Source organism: Rosa chinensis, chromosome 2 (assembly GCF_002994745.2).
Source record: "Rosa chinensis cultivar Old Blush chromosome 2, RchiOBHm-V2, whole genome shotgun sequence".
Taxonomy (NCBI): Eukaryota; Viridiplantae; Streptophyta; class Magnoliopsida; order Rosales; family Rosaceae; genus Rosa; species Rosa chinensis.
In genome coordinates this window covers 54,363,466-54,387,921 of record NC_037089.1, presented here as the reverse complement: position 1 = coordinate 54,387,921, position 24,456 = coordinate 54,363,466, and the positions used below count along the sequence as shown (strand labels likewise).

Genomic DNA, 24,456 nt, shown 5'->3' with positions numbered 1-24,456 from the left:
TCGACTGACTAACAAACCCTAAAGACTTGGACAACACTCTTCATTTTATAAGAGGCACATTTGCGATGTACTCTCTCTTGTGCCAATACGCAAGGATTAGCTTGACCTCGAGCCAGGAAGCAGTGGATTCTGAAATTTTAAATTTCAAACTTGAAGTTTCTAGCAAATGTGTGAAAATGGCATCAAATCTTAAATCTACATTCTCTTTGCCACACACTTCTTATTCTTTGCCACACTGATCGGTACTTCCATGGTCATCAGTGATGCTGTTCTCACTCCTTGCATCTCAGGTTTTGCCTTTTTTCTAACATCCAGTGCTTATTATGGAGTTCAGTACTTGTTAAATGCACTTAGAGTTTCTAGAAAATTAAGTCTTTTGAGTTAAAATCACCATTAGTCCTCAACTTTTGTGTTTTGATATCTAGACTCACAAAACTATCAATGTGATACCTGGAGTCTTATATTGCTATAAATGACACATTTCCGTTAAATTTCCGTGAAGGCTCTGTCAAAAAGTTGAAGTGGCAAACATGTGAAGAAAAAAGAAGGCAAACATGTCTTTTTAGGCAAAATCGTTCATACAGTGTCTGAACTTTTCCAGACTATTAATTTTCATACCTATTCTTAAAAAAAAAAATCAGACTTTGAGATTGGGGATACTCGAACCCATCCCAACACGTATGCAAATGAAAGCCCCAACCACCAGAATGCTTGCATGGTACTAGTATGTGGCAAACAAAAATTTTATATATCATTTAGTTTAAAAACACTTTTTCTATGACCATTCTGTCATCTTCCTTCTCGTGTTTTGCAGTCTCTAAAAATATATATATCTCTCTCTCCTCCTTCTTCATTCCAGATTTCCAGCCACAAAGTTTCTTATTATTAATTTATCTTCTTAAGATGCAAATACCAGTAGCCCAAAATCTCAATTGTTCATTCTCCAATTCTTCTATTTCTTCTTTCTTTTCCTTTGTTTTCTTCATCTCCTTTCTTCTCCTCCATATCTATTAATATATCTAGAGATCAAACCTCGAACTTGCCTGCTTTTATGGTGTATTTGCTTCTGTTGAGTAAAAATTGCACACAGTGAGTGAAAATGTCACCCAACATAATTTCACTCATATTCATTTAGTGAATAGAGTTTTTATTATTTTGGGTTCGACTCATTCAAGAAAAAATGTGTCTCTTAATTACAATCTCTTGTTACAGGGAAACACCCTTTGATTCCATTTATAAATAAACCAATTGAGTGATGTGTGTTTGTTTGTTTTTGCGGCTGCACCCTGATATTTGAATGGGTTGCCTACGTACCCTTGGAGAGGGATCAAGCCACTCGTAGTTCCAGAGTTTCAATGAGTGAATGACTAATTAGAGGGCTTTGATTTTGGAAAGAGAATAGTGTTTGGGACGAATTTGGTTTAAGCGGACCAGAGATTCGATTTTGTGTTTAGGACGCGGTTGCATCTAGATGAATTTGGTTCTACATTGCCTACATACCCTTTGCGGGATAAAACCACATGTAGTTCCGGCATTTGACATTTGAGTATGTAGATGACCCATTTTATTTTGAATTTGTATTTGGGATAGGGTTTAGAGCCCTCGAATTTGGTTTGGACTATATTTTTTGTGATTTGGGAATGAATTTGATTTTTCTGGTGTTGGGAGAATTTGACAGGAGTCAGAGATTCATTTGGGACTGGCCGTGTTTGACTGGTGCAGTCAGGGATTCTGTTTGGAGTTGCAGTTGCATCTAGTGGGTCGCTAGACTGCCTACATACCATGTGAAGGGGTCAAACCACTGTAGTTCATTCTATTTGAATTTTCAGTTTTGTATCGACTTTGGGTTGATGGATGTGTACATATTTTGAATCCGTCAAGCAAAAATATATTCTGGGGTGGACATCCAATTTGGCAGAGTATCCACCGATTTGATTTGGGCACCCTATCGTGCTGAGATTTTAACAGGCCTTGAGACTTGAAACGGGATTTGGGCCTCTGAAGTTTGTTGAGCGTATGCTGGTTTGAAGTAGGTTCTGTTGTGCACCGAAACAACCCAAAATCTTGTAAGGCATAGAGTGATATGGACACCCATTAATTTTACATATGCACCCAACTTGAGCCCAATTTTCATTTTCGACAAACTCAAAGACCCGCAGTAGACATCATTGGAATTGCACGAGTACGACACCACTTCAATTAGCCTTTTTTTATTTATGCCACCGATTCAATTGCATAATTTGTCTCTTTTTCAAAGACCTAGACATTAGCTCTGTGTCATCTTGCCATTTAATCGCCATTTCAGAATAAAGCTACAACAACACCATGGTTTGACAATTATGCATAATTGCACAATGAGATTTTTGTCTTGTTGTGTGTTAATCACTTCATGAACTTAAACTTGCATTGTTTCTTGGTCCTCGTTGCCTGACTCTTATTCAAAGCAACCTTGCAGCAAACTTTGACAATCATAATTTAAAACTCTTTTGTCTTTTGGTCTTGAACATTCCTCCACCTCCAAGTTTAACGTGGCTACTTGAGAGGTGAGCTGCTGCCTTTTTTTTTTTAATATTGAATAGTACAATAACTTGAACATAGAGCAGAAGAGCCAAAAGGACTTTATTGTTGACCTTCTTGCCCCTTGCTTCAATCTTGAGGAAGAAATCAAACATGACTCCGATTGTAGACTTGCATTTGTTTTCTTTGCCTTTTGATTCAAATATTGTCTTGCAGACACAAAACACCATACAAGTCATCACTCCACAAGAGGCAGTCACGTTTGATACTTTGACATATGTTCTGGGATTGCTCTGGTTTGTTCCATCCCGTGTGCCGACTGGACTTCTTTGTTTACTATGGATTTTGAGCTTTGGCATTGGTTGTCTCCACCACTCAAACACCTTTGCAGCCATCTTGTCCAGGTACTATACTTCTCATCTTCCCTATATTTTTTCTTGGCTGCTATAGTCTAACTTGTGAGTCATTTCATGACTCTGCTAACTACTTCGATGCATGTGGAGTAATAGCTTGGCCTCGAAACACTACACAGGGATCACTTTAGAGCAGCTTCCCCATTATTGTGAACTCTAGAACTTTGCAGAATTGTCCTTGGTGTGAACTTGCAGAACTGCAGTTGGCGGGCAATCCACAGGCTTTCACTTGGTAGCAGGCTTTTTTTTGCCACCTATACGCAGGACGCACCGCTATATAGGCATCAAAAACAAGTGCAGTGAACTTTCTAGCTTGGACCTTGCTTCCGCCACCTATACACAGGATGCACCACAGTATAGGCATCGAAAAACAAGTGTGCATGGAGTGATACTACGGCTGTGAATGAGGGCTTGATGTAGACTTTTTGTCTTGCTTGGAAGCGGTTGGTGAGATTTGTGAGGATGAAAGCAATGAGGGACTCTTGGAGAGAGGATAGACCATCAACTTCTTGTTTGGAGTGCTCAGAGTGTTACAAGATCACCTATCAGCTTTCCACTGCTCTATATTTGTAGCTTCTCATGGTCTCTTCTTAGCTTCGGATTAATTTTCTCTTCTTCCCTTGCTCAGTCTCTTCTTCTCTCCCTTGCATTTTCTCCTCTACTCTTTTCTCTCTTTTGTTGCTTCTGGTCCTAGCCTCTTTGCCCTTTTTTTCTCTTCTGCTTTCCAGTCTCCCCCCCTCTATTGGGTAGAGAGAGCCTTATTTATAGGCTAATGGAAAAGGAATGGATCACATAGCTTCTAATCTGATCACTTTTCTTATTTGAATTTGAATAAGATTGCTTGATCATTATAGAGTCTTTGACTCAAAAATTAATGAATCTGCATGTTCGAAGTGGATTTGAATTAAAAGGTTTGACCGCCTTTATCTCTTGGTTTTGCATTTTAAACAAGGGAAAATTTCGCAAACAGTACATCAAGTAAATGCCACTAATAATTCTTATACAAAAAGTTCCAAACCAATCATTTCAGTACACGAAATCTGAAACTCGACCCACTATCAGTACACGATGTCAATAACGCCGTTAATTTGACACCAAAATGTCTATTATGCCCTCAGTTTTTTTTTCTCTTTTTTTCCTCTTCTTTTTTTTTCCTTCGTTTTTATCTCTTCCTTCTTCCTTCTTCCAACTCCACGAAACCCACCTCTGTTCTTCATGTGAGAAGAAGCCCGAGCTCACCCACTTCGAAACCCACCTCTGTTCTTTAGTTTTCCTTTCTTTCTTTCTGATTTTTCTTCATCTATTCGATTCCTCCTTCCTCAGATCTCTCTCTCTCTCTCTTTCTTGCTGTGGATCTGGAAGAAGGAAGAACAAAGAGATAAAAAAGAAGGGAAAAAAAAAAGAACAGAAAAAAAAAATTATTAAAAAAAAAACTGAGGGCATAATAGACATTTTAGTGTCAAATTAATGGCGTCATTGACGTTGTGTACTGATAGTGGGTCAAGTTTTAGATTTCGTGTACCGAAATGATTGGTTTGGAACTTTATGTATAAGAATTATTAGTGGCCTTTACTTGGTGTACTGTTTGTGAAATTTTCCCTTTAAACAAAGCCCAAGTTTGATACATCAAATTTCTTTCCTAGTTCTCCACGTGAGACACTAGAATGTTGAATCTATCTTCTTCTTCTTTTTTGAATATTTTTTTTTGACGTCCCAGCTTCACTTTGGAAAGTCCGGCACTTCCTTTTTCTTTGATTGACTTTGTAACAAACCTCATCAATCTCCAATTTGAATGCCACATGTTTTAATTGCAGCAAAGCTTTATCTTTTTCTTTAAAATTTGAACTAGAGATGTGATTTTTTTTATTATTCAACAACCTTAGTAGATGGTTTTGAACAAAATGCCTCGGTTTTGTGCCCAGGCCAGCCCTGACTCTCTCTCTTCTCTCTTCTTTATTCTCTCTTCTGAAACTACATCGGAAAACCCAAGAAGCTTTCGAGTTTCACTCTACCACCATTGTCGGTCTTTCGGAGTAGGAACGACCGGGTTGCGCTTCGCACCACCAAGAGGAGTCCAACGATGACGGTCCAACGTCCAAGTGAGGTCGGAAAATGGAGGTTAAGACACCCAGAGGCATTTGGGTGTCCAAATCAATTTCTAGAAATAGCTTTCCAATCTTGGCCTTCACACTCGCTCCTCCTCTGCATCAAAATCAACTTCTCGTTCTTCTTTCTTTCTTCCTCTAAAGAGTGAATCAATCAATCATAGAAAGAGAGAAAGAAAAGAATTATAAAACATCTGGAAGGAGAGGGTTAACTCCAAAAAAATAAAAAATTCTGAAGTACTGTTTTTACCCCTGAAAAATTACGGGGTTAACGTTTTTACTATTCTTAGGTACAAAAATTGGATAGAGTTTATATCTTTAGGTACCATTTTGATTTTTTTTTGAAGTATAAGTATGAAAATTAATAGTCTAAAAAATTTCAAACACTGTTTGGACAATTTTCCGGTCTTTTTAACTAAATGGTAGACCTAATCGATTTTTTTCATTTTCATTTTTATTTTCTTTTTTCTTTTTATTAACAGAAATATCAAAACATTATAGCATTAAACCTAAACGCGCCATTTTTATTTTGAGTCCGGTAATCTTTAGCCGTCAAGGGTTGGAGATGGAGTAGTAAGGAAGGATGAAGTGGACTAGAGTTGCGGATCAAGCTTTCGCCGGCGATAGAGGGCCCAGATCCGAGATAGGTGGTTGGTGCTTCGGTAGTTTGGGGGGTTTTGTTCCCCGATAAGGTGTCCGTTTGTTTGGATCGGGAAAGTCTGGGTGTTTTGTCGTGCGATCAGATATCTCCGATGATCTGAGGTCAGATCGGATTTCCGACCAAGTGTTGGTGAGTTATCCCAGGGGTATGTTGAAGAATGGTGAGGCCATGGATCTGTAGTAGAGGCCTTGTTGGCGTTGGCAGTGAGAGCTGTTGTGGGCGTTCTCGATCAGCCACTGGTTGAAACCCAAATGGGTCTTTGATCATCCCCTTTTTCGTAATCCCTCGATTTCCCAGACCCTTCATCACTCTCAACCTCTCTGACTTGCCGCTTGGTCCGATTAAGTAATCGGGTCCAAAAACAATCCATGGCCCTCAGTGCGTATTGGCTCGACCCGAAATCGGCTGCCCAGAAAGCGGCGGCGGCAATCTATTCATGCAATCTCTATGTGCATTCTTCATATTCTGAGCTCTATTTACTTAACGGAGAGAAATGAGATCATCATTTACATTGCCTTTGCCCCTTTTCATGCAATCTATTATGTTCCCAGATTTCAGATCCAAAGTTTAGATATGGAAGAAGAAAATTGAAGAGTTTAGAAGGAGAGAGATATGTGATATTATTCTTGTTGCCAAGAATTGAGCAGGGAGATGGTGGTAGACATTGAGATTATATTATTTATATCTTTGTTTCGCGATACTTGGATTGTGACTTGTGAGATGCAAAGAGAGAGGGAGAGAGATTGATGTTGATGGATCTGAGTATCACGATGTTTCTATGTTTTTTTTGATGAATTTGGGTAACTTGTCAGTTAAACCAAGATTATTTATCTTATTCTTTGGATCATCTGGTGTTATCAATATAAAAAAAAAAAAAAAACTCTTTTTTTCTACAACCCTAGCCTTCCTACTTCCTACGCATCGTAAGCGCTTCTGAAATCCAATCTAGGCTCCGTCCAGCGCAGCGTCCTTGGAGTTTTCATGATAGTATGTTGAAGTTTAGTAGTTCAAGTGGTTATGATTGTGCTCAGTGGCGGATCCAAGATTCCAAGTTCGGTGGGGCCTGGACTTCTTAACAAAGTGAAGGAAAAAAAAATTGAGAATCTCGACGGTGCGAGAGAACTTTATTAATTGAAAAAAAAATACACCTAGTCAAGGGGGGAACATAATGAGCCTTACCTCTCAAATGCATATACAAAATTAAAGTACAAACTCAACAATAAAATAAAATTGAGCATAAACTAACTAAATCTAACTCTACGAGTACATGTGTAATACCCGAAAATTCAAATTATTTTCCGAGGACATTTCGGAAATAATTTCGTGGACATGCGGCACGCTTAAATTGGAGTTCACAAAAATAATCCGCGGTCTACATAAACTTTCGTATTAATTTTTCGAAATTCTTTGAAAAGGGGCAAAGTAGACTTTTCGCTTTTTTTGCTAAAGTCTCAAAGTGGGAAACACAAATATCTTTTTTTTTTTTTTTTCTTTTCCTTCCTCTCTTTCGGCCGCACTTCCCTTCCTTTTCTCTCTTTCTTTTTCCCGTTTTCTTTTTCTTCCTCTCTCTCTCTCTTGGCACGGCCTCTCTTCCTCTCTTATCCCCGACCCCTCTCTTTTTCGTCCTTCCTCTGCCATCTCTGGTGAACACCATTCCCGGGCACGACCGCACCTTAGCACCTCCATCAAACAGTCTCACATCCAAATCCGATCAGAGCCCAACCAAAATCATCACCATACATCACCGTCAGCTCCACTTGCGATCAACACAGCTTCACCGCCGTGTTTTCTAGCCAAAGCTCCCATTCTGGTCATCTCTGCAACGCATAGCTAGTCCAGCAGGCAGTGGTTACCTCATTTCATCAAGTATCGTCGCCGATTGATGACAAACGACACTGCAGCAACATCGCCGGAGCTGTGGCTCCACTGGATTCACATGCCTTCGATCTCCGACATCCACCTGAGATGTTGCACAAGCTTAACACGCTGCAGAGGCCCTTGCCGGCGATCTGTGTCCTGGTGGCGGTGTTATTGGCACAGTTGCTGGCCGCCAGATCACAGTTGCTGTCCTGGTGGCAGTGTACGGCGGGAATCGTCCCGGAGGAACTCAGCGTTCATTTGGTTCCTCACTCTCACTACGACGTCGGCTGGTTTAAGACGGTGGACCAGTACTACGTGGGTGCCAACACTGATGGGTGAGACAGCAAAGCCCTGCTATGAAGATCAAAGTCAAGGACCTAGTCAGCTCCGGTCAACTCGAGTTCATAAATGGGGGCATGTGTATGCACGACGAGGCCACCTTTTTTTCCAGACTGCTTGATTTGGTAAATTTCGAAAACTCATTGGTTGAAAACACAGCTCAACTTCTAAAATAGAAGATTAGATGCAGAGCTCTTATGGAAGCTTGAGACATTTAGAATTGTCTTGTAATTGCAAAATTGATGGATGCTGCTCTATAAGTAACACACCCTATATCATAACTGGTGCCTTGCAGCAGAGTTATGAAACTTTGGTTACCATTGTGAAAATGTTTAGAAGAGTTAAGTAAGTGACTAACATTAAGGAGTTGGTGTTTATCGGATGTTTGGTTCTGACGAATTTGGCAAGTAAAGAAGGGTTGAAATTGTTGTTGAGAGGAAATTTGTTAGTGAGTGGACTTTTGTGTTAATTATTGATTTTTGAAGATCAAACCATCGGTTTTACTTCAAATTTTAATACGTTGGTCGTATGACTATTCCGATGACTTTGTGAGGTCGCAGGCGATGATCTGACCGTTGGATCGCTGTATAAATTTGATCTGACCGTTGGATCGCTGTATAAATTCGATCTGACTGTTGGATCGCTGTATAAATTTGATCTGACCGTCGGATAGTCGTATAAATCCGATCCGACTGTTAGCTCGTCGTTTATTTATATTTTGAGTTATTGGCTAAGTTAAGATCGCATTGGAACTAAGTGATCAATGGATTGACTTTGGGAACGATGGTGAATCGTTGATTGGGCTGTTAAGAAGACGCAGCGGGATTTGAGGTGAGTAAACCTCACGTGGTTCATATTACCAACCGAGTACTTTTTATTACTTTATTTTGTCGTAATTGTGTGAAAATATTTATGGAATAAATATTTGTTTTTAATCATATGGACTTGATCAGCTACGGTCCATAGGTAAGTAAAATGATTTTAATTATACAAAATGAATTTCACGATTTTTTGTGCTTGAATTATAGTTGGTATTAGTGATTATCCCTGAGCGGATGATTACGTATATATATATTTACGTGAATATATATATGGAATGGTGTGACATTGAGGTGTGTGTGGAATTACGATAACTTGGTTATGATATGATATTGTCTTGGAAATTGCCATGATTATTTATGAAAATGTTAACCAATAAATGTGTGTGATAATCATGTTGACATTATGAGTTGATTAGAGGGTAGAATTGTAGTGCTCTGAGGACAGGTAGAGTCCGAAGAACGCCGGTTAAATAATAACCGAGATGTAGTGCTCTGAGGACGGAGAGTCCAAAGAACGCCGGTTAAATAATAACCGAGATGTAATGCTCTGATGACAGGGAGAGTTCGAAGAACGCCGGTTGTTAAATAATAACCGAGATGTAGTGCTCTGAGGACAGGGAGAGTCCGAAGAACGCCGGTTAAATAATAACCGAGGTGACAGATAACGATGTTGTTAGAAATCTAACGTGTTAATAGTGCTGGGTCCAAACAGTTGGGATGGATTAAAGTGGGGATATTGTGGTTAGAGGATTGTGGAAATGTATTCGTTGTGGATTTTCCGTGTTTTGTTTGATGTTTCCTCACAGATGTTTTGATTGTTGGTTGTTTACTTGAGTTAGAATAAATATGAACTAAAATCAACATTTCCTTCTTGTTTACTCATACGGGCTGTCATGGCTTACCGGGTTTGGTGTTGTTGCAATCCCGGTACACTATTCAAATTGTGTACAGGGTAGTCCTGCAGGTCAGGAGGATCATGGCGGAGATCGTGCGGATTTGAGTATTTGTTTTAGTTTTATAGCCTTGTAAATTGTGAGGTGAGTGATGCTCAATTTGCGCTTTACAAATTTACATTGTACAAGTGAGTTGTATTAATTAAACTGAGGTTTTTTCGAGATTTGAAATTTGAGTGGCGTGTTGTAGTTGTTTATTCATGTTTCGGATTTTGAATTTTTTATTCAAAATTCGGGGCGTGACAACATGAAGTTTCAAACTCTTTAATCACCAACTCATTGTCAATAGATTCAACATACTCTTTCTCAATGTGAAGGACCATACAATCACCAAGAAACTCATCCTCCATCTTGCTTCTTAGTTTATTCTAAACAATGTTCGTAGTTGAGAATGCTCTTTCAGTGGTTGCCGTAAAAACATGAATTGTCAAAATCAGACAAATAAATCTATGAAGCATAGGGAAAAATTCTGACTTCCTTGTTTGAACTAAGGTCAGGCACAAATCAGAAATGGATTCCAAATTCTGGAATTTTGGATCACTACGCATATCTTTTTCATAATATGCACACTCTAATTCTTGAGCAAAAATTTCACCATCATCAAAATCTTCAGGATAAAACTTCTTTGCAAGATTGCAAACACCTTTAGTTTTAGAATTTCTGAAGTTATCACGAGGATCAAGGTTGAACTAAGTATAAGGAGTTGTAATGCTTGGTCTGAGAATCTTATATTCCACTCACTCAACTGAAAATCAACTAAATCATTGAATACATCCATATGGTAATGATGCTCAACTGTAATGAAATCTCTTTGTTGGCAACAACGACCTGTACAATCCTTATAACAAGCATTCATATCAAGCATATCAATCTCATTCTTTTCACAAAAAGATTCCAAATCTCTTACCAAATCATTCTAGCCTTCTTCTCTCATCTCCTGAAGAAGTGACTTTGTAAGTCCAACAAAGTTCATAGCATGTACAAAGTCAAGTGATTTCTGTTGCAATGTCTGATAAAGAACTTCAGTGATTTTCATTACTTTGTGCATTAGAAGCAAGCAGAACACAAAATCAAAAGACCTCATAGCTTTAAGAACAATCTTAGCTTGTCCTTGCAATTCCAAAGGCGCTTGGTCAATCATGTCATTAAGAGTTTTTTTTTTTGTTGAACTATACAATTCAATTAAACTCTTAATAGAACGGAAATGTGAGCTCAAACGAGTATCATCAGCTCGTTGCAAAGTACAAATTTGATTAGCACCAGTACCTATTTGAAGCTCACCATAAGCTACCACAGTGGCAATTTCTTCAGTTCTTGCAGCTTTTAATGCAGAGTGACGTTTAGTAGAAGAATCAACAAAATTCACAATTAAACTCAATGTTGAAAAGAATTGCCAAATATAATGCACCCCCTGAGCTGTAATATTCAATGTCAACTGCAAGCGATGAGCAAAACAGTGCACAAAATATGCATAAGGATACTCTTCAAGAAACAATGCTTGTAACCCAGTATAAATACCTCTTATATTGCTAGCACCATCATACCCTTGACTGGAAATTCGAAATCGAACATTCAAACCCATTTCAACAATTCAACTATACCCATTTCAAATTTTCAACAATTCAACTATACCATTAGAAGAGAAGAAGAAAAGCACTAGAGGAGCCGTCGCCAGTTACCGAGGAGGAGAAGAAGACAGAGAGGGAGAGACGGGTTGTTGCCTTGTTGGACAGACTCTTCAAAGTCCAACCTTGAGTTGGGCGGTGACCGGTAAGGCTTGAAAGGCTGGAGGCGGAGCTCGGAGGCCAGAGACGAGTTGCTGACTTACTGGTTCTAGACTTGCACTATTGCAGGTTGCTGAGTTCGGAGCACGGAGCAAGATCAGATTAAGTTAGGGATGTTCGGCGGTGGAGCATGAAAGGAGAGAACTACTCCAAAAAAAAAAAAAAAAAAAACTATATACCTATTTTTTTTTTTGGCCCAAAAAGCCCTGTGGACCTTGAGCCCTACCTGCCCAGGGCTGGATCCGCCCCTGATTGTGCTGCAGGACCTCTGTTTGTGGTGACTGTATTAGCATATTTAATAGCAAGTCAATCCCTGATTTCGACAACCTTTTCTATAATTCAACAATCTCCATCATTAGGGTGTTTCCTCGAGTGGCATGGACACAAGGGTGGGCTGAGGTGTGCTACTGTTGAGGTTTTGGGGGAAAAAAATTATTATATATATAGGGCTAAATACTGGTTACTACTCTGTGGTTTAGGTCCAAAATCAATCAGTCATTGGATTTCTAATTTCATCAAAAACACCCCTGTACTTTCAATTTTGATCTAATAGGTCCAATTCATTAATATTCTGTTATGAGTTTAAATTATAGTTGTATTATTTATTGAAAAACTATTTATTTAATAGATTTCTAATAGTGGGACTCACTCCAAAATTGACTATGCAGGCCACCTCAACACCACATCATAAAACATAGGCCATATATGAGTCATGTCAACAAGTTAAATGACTCAATTGTCGGAAGACTAACAAATTGATCTATTGATGAAATTAGAAGTTTAGGGACTGAATTGATTTTAGACCCAAACTATAGGGTAGTACTCAGTAATTAGCCCATATATATATATATATATACACACACACACACACACACCGAGTTATAGTAACCCTAAAAAAAAGTCAAACATATATAATAGATGTATATAGCAATCGACAAGGGGACCCATTTTGTAATACCCCTTTCTTTTTTTTTTTTTTTTTGAAACAAAGTATAGTGGTTCAGGGTTTTGAGCAATAAAATGTGGAGAGTGGTACTTTTGTTGTATGTAAGTAGTGATGGTGGGGGTGCTAAAAGAAACAAACAAAAAAAAAAGGAACAACAATCAGCTCTCTCTCTCTCTCGTCGGAAAACACGAAACCAAGAGCAAAAAACTCGCCGATCCTTTCCTTCCTCCACCGGCCATCAATCGACGCCAAACAACCTTTTGTGGCTTCGTCTCAGCCTTGCGAAGCTACCTGCGGTGGTCTTGGGTCACGGCACAGCCGGAAGCGGCTGCGAAGAGGCCGGGTTCGTCCAGCCCCGATTTGAATTCCAAGCATGGTTGCTCGAGCTATCGACCACGAAACCTTCTCAAACTCCATCTACAGGTTCGCATCAACCATCTGAAACTCCCAGAAGCACCGTCACACGGCGGCGTTGTCTCTGGAGGCGGCTGGACCTCATAAACCCGATCGGAGCGAGAAACGGAGCAAAGGATCCTGATATCTCGAGCTACAGGACGTCGTTTTGAGTGTTTCTTGGACTGGTGAACTGAGAGTGAGGAGATGAACAACTTTCTAGAAGGGATCGAGGCCTAAGGTTGAAGTTTTTACGTTGAAAACTCAAGCCCGCCGGATTCTGGAATTTTTCCGGCCACCGAAACCTTCGATCAGGAATATCTCGAGCTGTAGAGCTTTGTTTTGATTTATTCTTGAACCAGTGAACTCACCTTGAGTTTCTGAAGAAGTCTCCAAAAAGGATCGAAGCAAGTGGTGGAGGTTTTTACGTCGATCGGAGCACCTGCCGGATTCTGGAAAATTCCGGCCAACCCGACTGTTCTAGGTAATTTCGACCCCTTCCGGTAATTTCCAGCTTACATGCTAGTTAGGAAAGTTGTTAGGCTTGATGAGATGAAGAGGAGCAGCCTGGCCCCGACACCATAGGCGGTGGTCGGCGGCGGCTCGGCCCCTAACACCGGCGGCCATTTCTGGCCACCTCCGGGGGTCACAAGGACATTTTCTGTACATTTTTAGATTCTATACTTCAATACGATCATTTCAATATATTATACGTATTTTTTCGATATCGTATGATTTAGTTATGAATTTTACGATTTCGATCGATTTCGATCGTTCGATTTGTGATCTGTGAAGATCAGACCGTTGGATGGACTTGTAATTTTATTATGTTGATCGTATAACAGTCCCGATGACTTTTTGTGGTCACGGGCTAAGATCCGATCGTTGGATCTTCGTATAATTGTGAAATGGTGTTTTGGAAGGCAATTCGTGAGAATCCGACCGTCAGATTTTCATATGAATCTGAGGAGATGTTATTAAAGGCGATTCAGGAAGATCCGACCGTTGGATCTTCGTGATAATTTTGGGAGGATGATCCAAAGGGCGATCCGTGAGGATCCGACCGTTGGATCATCGTATAAATTCGATCAGACCGTTGGATCATTGTATAAATTTGATCTGACCGTTGGATCATCGTATAAATTCGATCCGACCGTTGGATCATCGTATAAATTCGATCAGACCGTCAGATTGTCATTTATTTTATTTTTGTGAGTTGATGGCTAAATTCAAGTCACTTATGATTAGGTGATTGACGGTTTTTACTGGGGCGAGCGAGTTTGGTGTGATTGTGTTAATTTGAAGACGCAGCGGGAGTATCGAGGTGAGTAAACCGCACATGGTTCATTCAGGAACAGAAGTTCTAAATATTTATATTTAATTTTATAATATTTATAGCTGTTAACACATGTGCGAATGACTTTATACATATTTTATTATTGATAAAATATACGTGTTGTTGGTTTGTGTTGAGGAAATTATATATTGAGTGCGGTGTTGAGTTTATTGTTTGAGAAACAATAAATTGTTGATTGATTGAGATATATTGATTTGTGGAAATCAATAGGTCACAGGGGTGATCATGGCATCTATTAGTGAACCACGCTCTTGTACCGAGTTGGTGGTTACTAATAGCATTAAATCGTGAACCACGCTCTCGCGCCGAGTTAGTGGTTGCGATCAGTTAGAGCTCCAATCTGTCTGCCAAATGTTGAGTAATCTTATGAGGGTAACATGGAGTTACTTGTAACTCATAAGTATATATATATATATAATTATATATATATATATATATATATATATGAGAGTGAGAAAATGACGTGGTTTTGGGGTGGTCGTTGTGATTGTGATATTTCTACAATTTCTATGCTTGAGTTGAAATTGTTAATTTAAATTTGTGCAATCCTTAAGTTTACTCATACGGGCTGTCAAAAGCTTACCGGGTTTGTGTTGTTGCAATCCCGGTACACTATTCAAACGATGTAGCGGATAATCCTGCAGGTCAGGAGAAACAGGGTGGTGATCAGGCTGCTTAGGGCAGTGGCATTCGAGTCACAGCATTATTGTGAGTTTAGTTATGTTCAATTCGAACTTTACAATTTGGAATTTGTGAGAGTGTGCTGTAAAAATAAAATTTGAGGAGTTGGGTTATGTAATATTGAGTGGTGTAAGGTGTGTTACTCTGAAAGAGAATTTTAGATTGGTATTTGTAATTGTAATTATTCACGTTCGGATTTGATTTGGTTATATTAAATTTCGGGACGTGACAGTTTGGTATCAAAGTGTAAGGTACATATTCGGTGATGTGTCAATACCTTCTGAGTGATGGCCCGTCTGCAGCGGACCCCATTGTGTGCTCTTCGGTATTGGCTAAGTCATTGGGTATGTGTGAGTGTTGGGAGTTGTTGAGGCCGCTAAGTCATTTTAGGAATGTGAATACCTCCCCTGTAGTATTGACTTGGTTAATATGAACTTGTATTTGACTTCTACTATGTTGAGTGTTATACTTATATTAACCAAGCTTACTATGCACCTTAGGTAATGGACAGACAACAAGGCCATAATGTGCGCAGAAGGGGAGGCAGAATGGGTGGTAGGAGGGAAAGGACCCGTCCCTTAGAGGAAGTTTATTTGAGTGATGCGGAGTCTTCTTTTGATGAACTGCCAGTTCCACCAGTGATTAATGTGGAGGATGCCACGCGCTTATCGAAATTGACAAAGGAAATTTATAGTCTGGGAGCAGTTCCATTTAAGGGTGGCACGGACTATATGTTGGTAGACCAGTGGATCGAAAGTATGAATGGCTACTTCCAAATGGTGCATTGTGACGAACTGGAGAAGAGGAAGATTGCATCGTTTATGCTTCAAGAGGATGCACGGTTGTGGTGGAATGGCACTGAGAGGATGATGGACGTGACCACTCTGACCTGGGATGGCTTCGCGGAGCTCTTCAGGCAGAAATACTTTCCAGTTACAGTGAGACAGCAGTTGGAACGACAGTTCCATTCACTAACTCAGGGGAAGTTGAGTGTGAGGGAGTATGAGGCGGAGTTCAACAGGTTGTATCAGTTTGTGAGACAGTTGGATCCTGAGAGTTTGGCCATGAAGTTTCAGTTGGGGCTGAACCCATCGATTCGGCGTGACGTAGCCATTTTGGAACTAAAAGAACTAAGACTCATGGTGGCTAAGGCATTAACCATCGAGCAGGAAAATCAGATACTCCTGGAAGAGCAGACAGCCGAGAGAGACTTTCAAAGAAGGGAAAAGCAGTAGCTGAGAGCAGCCATACAGCAGGCAAACGTGGTAACTTTTGGAAGAGACAAAGGACTAACCAGCAGGCACCAACTAGGGCCATAGTCGCTGCACCTACTAATGTGATTGATGCCTATTAGATAGATGGCACCTCCGAAATGTTACAATTGCCATGAGTTGGGGCACATTTCACGGAACTGCTTGAAACCGAAGAAAATGGTGTGCTATAATTGTGGCCAGGCAAGACATATCTCTCGGGAGTGTCCACAATAGCGGGACATGGGCCAAAGAAACCAGCAGAGGCAATAGCCTCAAGCTCAGGCTAGAGTCTTCGCCATTGGACAGAGAGGCACCGGGGTGGAAGGTACCTTGTCTATCTATAACTATCTTGCTAGAGTACTGTTTGATACAGGAGCCTCCCATTCCTTTATATCTAGTTCCATAGTAGATGTATTGGGTTTGATTTCCATGCCTCTTACTGGATCATTATGTGTTACTTCACCTCTCGGAGTATCTCTTGAGCTTGATATGTTTTGTGATGATTGCCCTATTGGGATTTGTGGTAGAGAGTTCTCTGCATCGTTGATTGTGATACCGGATCACACGTATGATGTGATTTTGGGTATGGATTGGTTGAGCCCGAACCATGCATTGATTGATTGCTTTAGGATGATTGTGTCCTTTTGAATTCCGGGACAACCAGTGTTTCATTACTGTTGTCTGAAGTCCGACATTGCCATGAGGACAGGGATTTTGGCTCATATTGAGTCAGGGTCAGGGAGTAGCATTCTTGAGATTTCAAGGATTCCTGTAGTTTCGGAGTATGGTGATGTGTTTCAGGAGATACCAGGATTGCCTCCAAAAAGGGTAATGGACTTCTCCATTGACGTAATACTAGGTACTGCCCCTGTATCGAAAGCACCCTATCGGATGGCTCCAGCTGAACTTCAGGAGTTGAAGGTTCAGATTGATGGATTACTGACTCAAGGGTTCATACAGGCTAGTGTATCTCCTTGGGGTGCGCCAGTACTGTTTGTAAAGAAGAAGGATAATTCGCTCCGTTTATGTGTGGATTATCGATAGTTGAACAAGGTGACCATCAAGAACAGGTACCCTTTGCCTAGAATTGATGACTTGTTCGATCAACTTAGAGAGGCTACTGTTTTCTCAAAGATTGATTTGAGATCTGGATATCACCAGTTAAGGGTGAAGGATGAGGATATTCCTAAGACGGCATTTAGAACCAGGTATGGGCATTATGAATTTCTTGTCATGCCTTTTGGTTTAACTAATGCACCTGCGGCATTCATGGACTTGATGAACCGTACGTTCAGTCCTTATTTAGATCAGTTTGTGGTGGTGTTTGTCGATGATATCTTGATTTATTCAAAGTCGTCTGACAAACATGAGAAGCATTTGCGGATTATACTGCAAACATTAAAAGATAAGGAGTTGTACGCCAAGTTCGAGAAATGCGAATTTTGGCAGAAGGAGGTCAAGTTCCTTGGTCATGTAGTTTCGAAGGATGGAGTTTCGGTGGATCCTTCGAAGGTTGAAGCGGTGATGAGTTGGAGTCACCCTACCACTGTTACTGAAATCCGAAGCTTCCTCGGATTGGCAGGGTATTACAGGCGATTCATCGAGGGGTTTTCTAGTATTGCTTCGGCTTTGACCAAGTTGACAAGGAAGGACACTCAGATTGTATGGACGGATGAGTGTGAGAAGGCTTTCAACGATTTGAAAACAAGATTGACTACAACTCCAGTGTTAACTATTCCTACTAGTGGTGGTGGTCTAGTTATCTATAGTGATGCATCTCATCAGGGTTTGGGGTGTGTGTTGATGCAGAATGGTGGTGTTGTTGCATATGGTTCTAGACAATTGAAAATTCATGAGCGGAACTACCCCACTCATGATCTAGAGCTAGCTGCAGTAGTAATTGCCTTGAAGATTTGGAGACACTATCTATATGGTGAGAAATTCGAACTCTTTTCTGATCATAAGAGTTTGAAGTACCTATTCTCCCAGAAGTTGTTGAACATGAGGCAGAGGAGATGGATGGAGCTCATCAAAGACTATGATTTCACTTTGGAGTATCATCCTAGAAAGGCCAACGTGGTGGCAGATGCTTTGAGTAGGAAGCCCCGGGTAATCATGGCATCACTTATGGTACAGGAGTGGCTCATGTTGGAAGCTGCATCCGAATTTGATCTTATGCCCACAAGAGGTGGACATGAAATCTTTCTTAGTAGTATGACCTTACAGTCTACCTTGAATTCTAGGATCATTCAGGGTCAGACACTTGATGAGTTTGCTCAGGCAAGGATTGCTGAGATATCAGTGGATCCGAATGTTGAGGGCCCTTCTGAGTGGGCCATTGGGATAGATGTAGGGTTGAGATTTCGTGGGAGATTGTATGTCCCAAGTGTTGATAACCTCAAGGAGGAAGTCATGCGGGAAGCACATAGGTCTCGATACACTATACATCCAGGGGGTACCAAAATGTATATGGATCTGCGAAGACAGTTTTGGTGGTATGGGATGAAGCGGGATGTAGCAGAACATGTGTCGAAGTGCCTTACATGTCAGCAAGTGAAGGTAGAACATCAGAGGCCTGCAGGGATGCTGAAACCATTACCGATTCCTGTATGGAAATGAGAAGATATCTCCATGGACTTTGTGACTGGATTGCCTAGGTCTAGCCAAGGATATGACTCGATTTGGGTGATTGTGGATCGATTGACTAAGTCTGCACACTTTCTTCCCGTGGCGAAAACTTACTCAGGCGATGCATTGTGTAAGTTGTACGTGAACGAGATAGTGAGGCTTCATGGTGTGCCTGTTACGATTGTTTCTGATCGGGATACTCGTTTCACATCGGAGTTCTGGCGCAGATTTCATAAAGCTTTTGGTACATCTTTAGCTATGAGCACTGCGTTTCACCCACAAACAGATGGACAAACTGAAAGAGTGAATCAGGTGATGGAGGATATGCTAGGGCTTGTGTTCTGGACCTTAAAGGAAGTTGGGCGGATCACCTACCACTGGTAGAGTTTGCCTACAACAACAGTTATCACTCCAGTATCGGTATGGCCCCATATGAGGCTCTTTATGGTAGGCCATGTAGGACACCTGTATGTTGGGCAGAAGTAGGAGAGAATGGACTCTTGGGTCCTGCAATCGTTCAGGAAACCACTGGGAAGGTCACTACTATTCGGGATAGGATCCGTACCGCACAAAGTAGACAGAAGAGTTATGTTGACTTGAAGAGAAGGCCAGTTGAGTTTGATGTAGGGGATCAAGTGTTCTTGAAGGTCTCACCTATGAAAGGTGTGGTGAGATTTGGCAAGAAGGGAAAACTCGCACCGAGATATGTTGAACCCTTTGAGATTCTGGAAAGGGTGGGGAACTTGGCATATCACCTCGCCTTGCCTGTTAGCATGTCTGGTGTACACAATGTCTTTCATGTGTCTATGCTCAGGAAGTAAGTCCGAGATGAGTCCCATGTATTTGATCATGATATGATTAAGGTGCGCACGGATGTCACCTTTGTGGTTGAGCCTGTTCGTATCTTAGATAGGTCTACGAAGAAACTTCATAGGAAGGAGGTTGATCTTGTAAAGGTGCAGTGGAGTCATCATGACTAGGGTAATGCATCATGGGAGTTGGAGTCTGACATGAGGAAAAGGTATCCTCAGCTATTTGTCGACGAGTGTGCTTAAATTTCGGAACGAAATTTCTTTAAGGAGGATAGATTGTAATACCCCTTTCTTTTTTATTTTATTTTTGAAACAAAGTATAGTGGTTCCGGGTTTTGAGCAATAAAATGTGGAGAGTGGTACTTTTGTTGTATGTAAGTAGTGATGGTGGGGGTGCTAAAAGAAACAAAAAAAAAAAAGGAACAACAATCAGCTCTCTCTCTCTCGTCCGAAAACACGAAACCAAGAGCAAAAAACTCTCTGATCCTTTCCTTCCTCCACCGGCCATCAATCGACGCCAAACAACCTTCTGTGGCTTTGTCTCAGCCTTACGAAGCTACCTGCAGCGGTCTTGGGTCACGGCACAGCCTGAAGCGGCGGCGAAGAGGCCGGGTTCGTCCAGCCACGATTTGAATTCCAAGCATGGTTGCTCGAGCTATCGACCACGAAACCTTCTCAAACTCCATCTACAGGTTCGCATCAACCATCTGAAACTCCCAGAAGCACCGTTGCACGGCGGCGCTGTCTCTGGAGGCGGCTGGAGCTCATAAACCCGATCGGAGAGAGAAACGGAGCAAAGGATCCTGATATCTCGAGCTACAGGACGTCTTTTTGAGTGTTTCTTGGACTGGTGAACTGAGAGTGAGGAGATGAACACCTTTCTAGAAGGGATCGAGGCCTGAGGTTGAAGTTTTTACGTTGAAAACTCAAGCCCGCCGGATTCTTGAATTTTTCCGGCCACCGAAACCTTCGATCAGGAATATCTCGAGCTGTAGAGCTTTGTTTTGATTGATTCTTGAACCAGTGAACTTGCCTTGAGTTTCTGAAGAAGTCTCCAGAAAGGATCGAAGCGAGTGGTGGAGGTTTTTACGTCGATCGGAGCACCTGCCGGATTCCGGAAAATTCCGGCCAACCCGACTGTTCTAGGTAATTTCGACCCCTTCCGGTAATTTCTAGCTTACATGCTAGTTAGGAAAGTTGTTAGGCTTTATGAGATGAAGAGGAGCAGCCTGGCCCCGACACCATAGGCGGTGGTCGGGGAAGGCTCGGCCCCTAACTCCGGCGGAAATTTCCGGCCACCTCCGGGGGTCACAAGGACAGTTTCTGTACATTTTTAGATTCTATACTTCAATACGATCATTTCGATATATTATACGCATTTTTTCGATATCGTATGATTTAGTTATGAATTTTACGATTTCGATCGTTCGATTTGTGATCTGTGAAGATCAGACCGTTGGATGGACTTGTAATTTTATTATGTTGATCGTATGACAGTCCCGATGACTTTGTGTGGTCACGGGCGAAGATCCGATAGTTGGATCTTCGTATAATTGTGAAATAGTGTTTTGGAAGGCGATTCTTGAGAATCCGACCGTCGGATTTTCATATGAATCTGAGGAGATGTTATTAAAGGCGATTCAGGAAGATCCGACCGTTGGATCTTCGTGATAATTTCGGGAGGATGATCCAAAGGGCGATCCGTGAGGATTCGACCGTTGGATCATCGTATAAATTTGATCCGACCGTTGGATCATTGTATAAATTTGATCTGACAGTTGGATCATCGTATAAATTCGATCCGACCGTTGGATCATCGTATAAATTCGATCAGACCGTCAGATTGTCATTTATTTTATTTTTGTGAGTTGATGGCTAAATTCAAGTCACTTATGATTAGGTGATTGACGGTTTTTACTGGGGCGAGCGAGTTTGGTGTGATTGTGTTAATTTGAAGACGCAGCGGGAGTATCGAGGTGAGTAAACCGCACATGGTTCATTCACGAACCGGAGTTCTAAATATTTATATTTAATTTTATAATATTTATAGCTGTTAACACATGTGCGAATGACTTTATACATATTTTATTATTGATAAAATATATGTGTTGTTGGTTTGTGTTGAGGAAATTATATATTGAGTGAGGTGTTGAGTTTATTGTTTGAGAAACAATAAATTGTTGATTGGTTGAGATATATTGATTTGTGGAAATCAATAGGTCATAGGGGTGATCATGGCATCTGTTAGTGAACCACGCTCTTGTACCGAGTTGGTGGTTACTAATAGCATTAAATCGTGAACCACGCTCTCGCGCCGAGTTGGTGGTTGCGATCAGTTAGAGCTCTAGTCTGTCTGCCAAATGTTGAGTAATCTTATGAGGGTAACATGGAGTTACTTGTAACTCATAAGTATATATATATATATATATATGAGAGTGAGAAAATGACGTGGTTTTGGGGTGGTCGTTGTGATTGTGATATTTCTACAATTTCTATGCTTAAGTTGAAATTGTTAATTTAAATTTGTGCAATCCTTAAGTTTACTCATACGGGCTGTCAAAAGCTTACCGGGTTTGTGTTGTTGCAATCCCGGTACACTATTCAAACGGTGTAGCGGATAATCCTGCAGGTCAGGAGAAACAGGGTGGTGATCGGGCTGCTTAGGGCAGTGGCATTCGAGTCACAGCATTATTGTGAGTTTTGTTATGTTCAATTCGAACTTTACAATTTGGAATTTGTGAGAGTGTGCTGTAAAAATAAAATTTGAGGAGTTGGGTTATGTAATATTGAGTGGTGTGAGGTGTGTTACTCTGAAAGAGAATTTTATATTGGTATTTGTAATTGTAATTATTCACGTTCGGATTTGATTTGGTTATATTAAATTTCGGGGCGTGACACATTTTCTTTCATCTCCTTGTTCTGCGCTGCTTTCTCAGAGACTCAACTCTCACCTCTCTTTGCGAGTCGGCGTCACTCTCATACGCTTACCTCTCTCTACCAAGTAACAAGTGACTCTATCTTCTCTCCTCAACATTCTGCTTTCATTCTTTCAACCTTATTCAGGTATTACACTTTAACTTCTCTGCTATAATGAAATTTCTTGACGAAATTAGAATCTGATTTAGGTTAGAATTTTGGGATTTCTAGATTTCTTGATGTAAGAAATCAAATTTATCGATCCCTAGAAAAAGAGATTGAATTTGTATTATTAAGGCCCAATTGCCCAGGATAGTGGCAATTTCAGCCATGTGAGACTCTTCATGTTTCTTGTTGATTGAGACTTTGAGAGACTAGTCCGTCTAGTGATGACTCTTCCTGTTTCTACAGCTACAACAAAGAGAGCATTTTTAGCCATGAAATTCATTAAGAACCGACTTCAAAGTAAGATGAGTGATGATTTTCTTGCAGATTTAATGACAGTGTATATTGAGAGAGAAATTGTTGATACCATTTATTCAAATTCGGTTATCAATGAGTTTTATGCTTCAGGAAACCGAAGAGCACAACTTAAGTAGTTGAATTTGTATTGACATTAAATATTTAACTTTCAATTATTTCAATTTTCTATTGTTAGATTTGAGTAACGAAATGCATTTTGTGGATGATATTTTAGCAAGTGTTATGCCATGGGTTTTTCTAAATGTACCTAGCAAATTTCTATGTAGACCCAGCAAGTTTTTTACACCAAATAAAAAATAGAATTTATAATTATACTCAGCAACTTTTCCAACAATACCCTTAACAAAACTCACACCCAGCAAAACTTGAATTATCTCCTCATCAATTTTTGATGTTGATTGTGGGTTTAGGAGTAGAAAACAAAGATAAAAAGGGTAGAAAAGCTGAAAAGAAAGGTAAAGGGAAGAAATAATGGGATACAAGGAAATGGTGGGTGAGAGAAAAGAAAGGGAAGGAAAAGTAATGGGAGACAAGGTGGAAAAGTGCAGCTGCAACAAGCAATTGGAACAATTTTCTTTCGAGACTCCTCCCTTCCACCCAGTCTGACTCTCTCTTGATTCACAGCAAGTTTTCTTTTCTTCTCCTCCCTTTCACCTGGTCTGACTCGAGTAGAAGAAGTCCACCTTTGTACCAAGGAGATGCAGTTTGAAGAGGACTTTCAGTCTTTCAGAGGCTCGGGCTCGGTTGGCTAACACCAAAGTAGTGAGTGGTGTGCAGGAGTGGAATCAAGGATGGGTATTTCTGTTAGAGTATGGTATTGGGTGCAGGAAATAGCGAAGAACAGTTTTTGTTCTTAGTATTATCCTTGAGCAAAGAGCTTGGTTATGGGTTATAGGGGTATGAACTCGTGTTTGATATTCAAGCTAGAGTTGAGTCCCTCGAGGTCGACAAAGCCCTAGCCTCCACCACTCCCTGCAAGACCCTTCCTTTCCGGTTCGGGCATCGCTTCGACCTCCACCGATTGGAGCCCAACCTCTATGAGAATTGATGCGGAGATAATCCAAGTTTTGCTCTATGTGAGATTTGCTAAGGGTATTGTTGGAAAAGTTGCTGAGTACAATTTATAAATTCTATTTTTTTATTGAGCGTTAAAAACTTGTTAGGTTTACATAGAAATTTGCTGGGTATATTTAAAAAGACTCTATGCAATTGAGATATTCCATCAAAACAAAGTAGATTTTGCTAATTTTTTAAGAATAATTTTTCTTGCCAACATAAAGTAAATTTAGCCCACCTCAAATCTAATTCCTGGTTATGTCCGTGCTCGAGTGAAAGTCGTGCATACATCGGCCATGTATGAAGGACAAGTTTACATTCACATGTTGGCTTGTGTAGGGGGTCACCGTGGCTTTTTAGGACTACAGAAAAGATTGGAAATGCATTGGGTATAGCAATGATCATTAAACTCTGATCGTTGATCATTACTTTTGGGCATTTAGCCTTCTTGTCTTTAGTTTTGATATTGACTGATGAT

General features: G+C 40.6%; 1 long non-coding RNA gene across 2 annotated transcripts; it reads left to right on the top strand.

Annotated features, from left to right (window-relative positions):
- Positions 1-19,925: 19,925 nt before the first annotated feature.
- LOC121051489 lies at positions 19,926-23,006 on the top strand. 2 transcript variants are annotated; one of them, XR_005805866.1, is made up of 5 exons: positions 19,926-20,669; positions 21,424-21,499; positions 22,138-22,216; positions 22,460-22,586; positions 22,851-23,006. It is a non-coding gene; the product is annotated as an uncharacterized LOC121051489 (long non-coding RNA). The 2 variants fall into 2 exon arrangements; XR_005805865.1 differs by having other exon boundaries at positions 21,424-22,216.
- Positions 23,007-24,456: the final 1,450 nt, after the last annotated feature.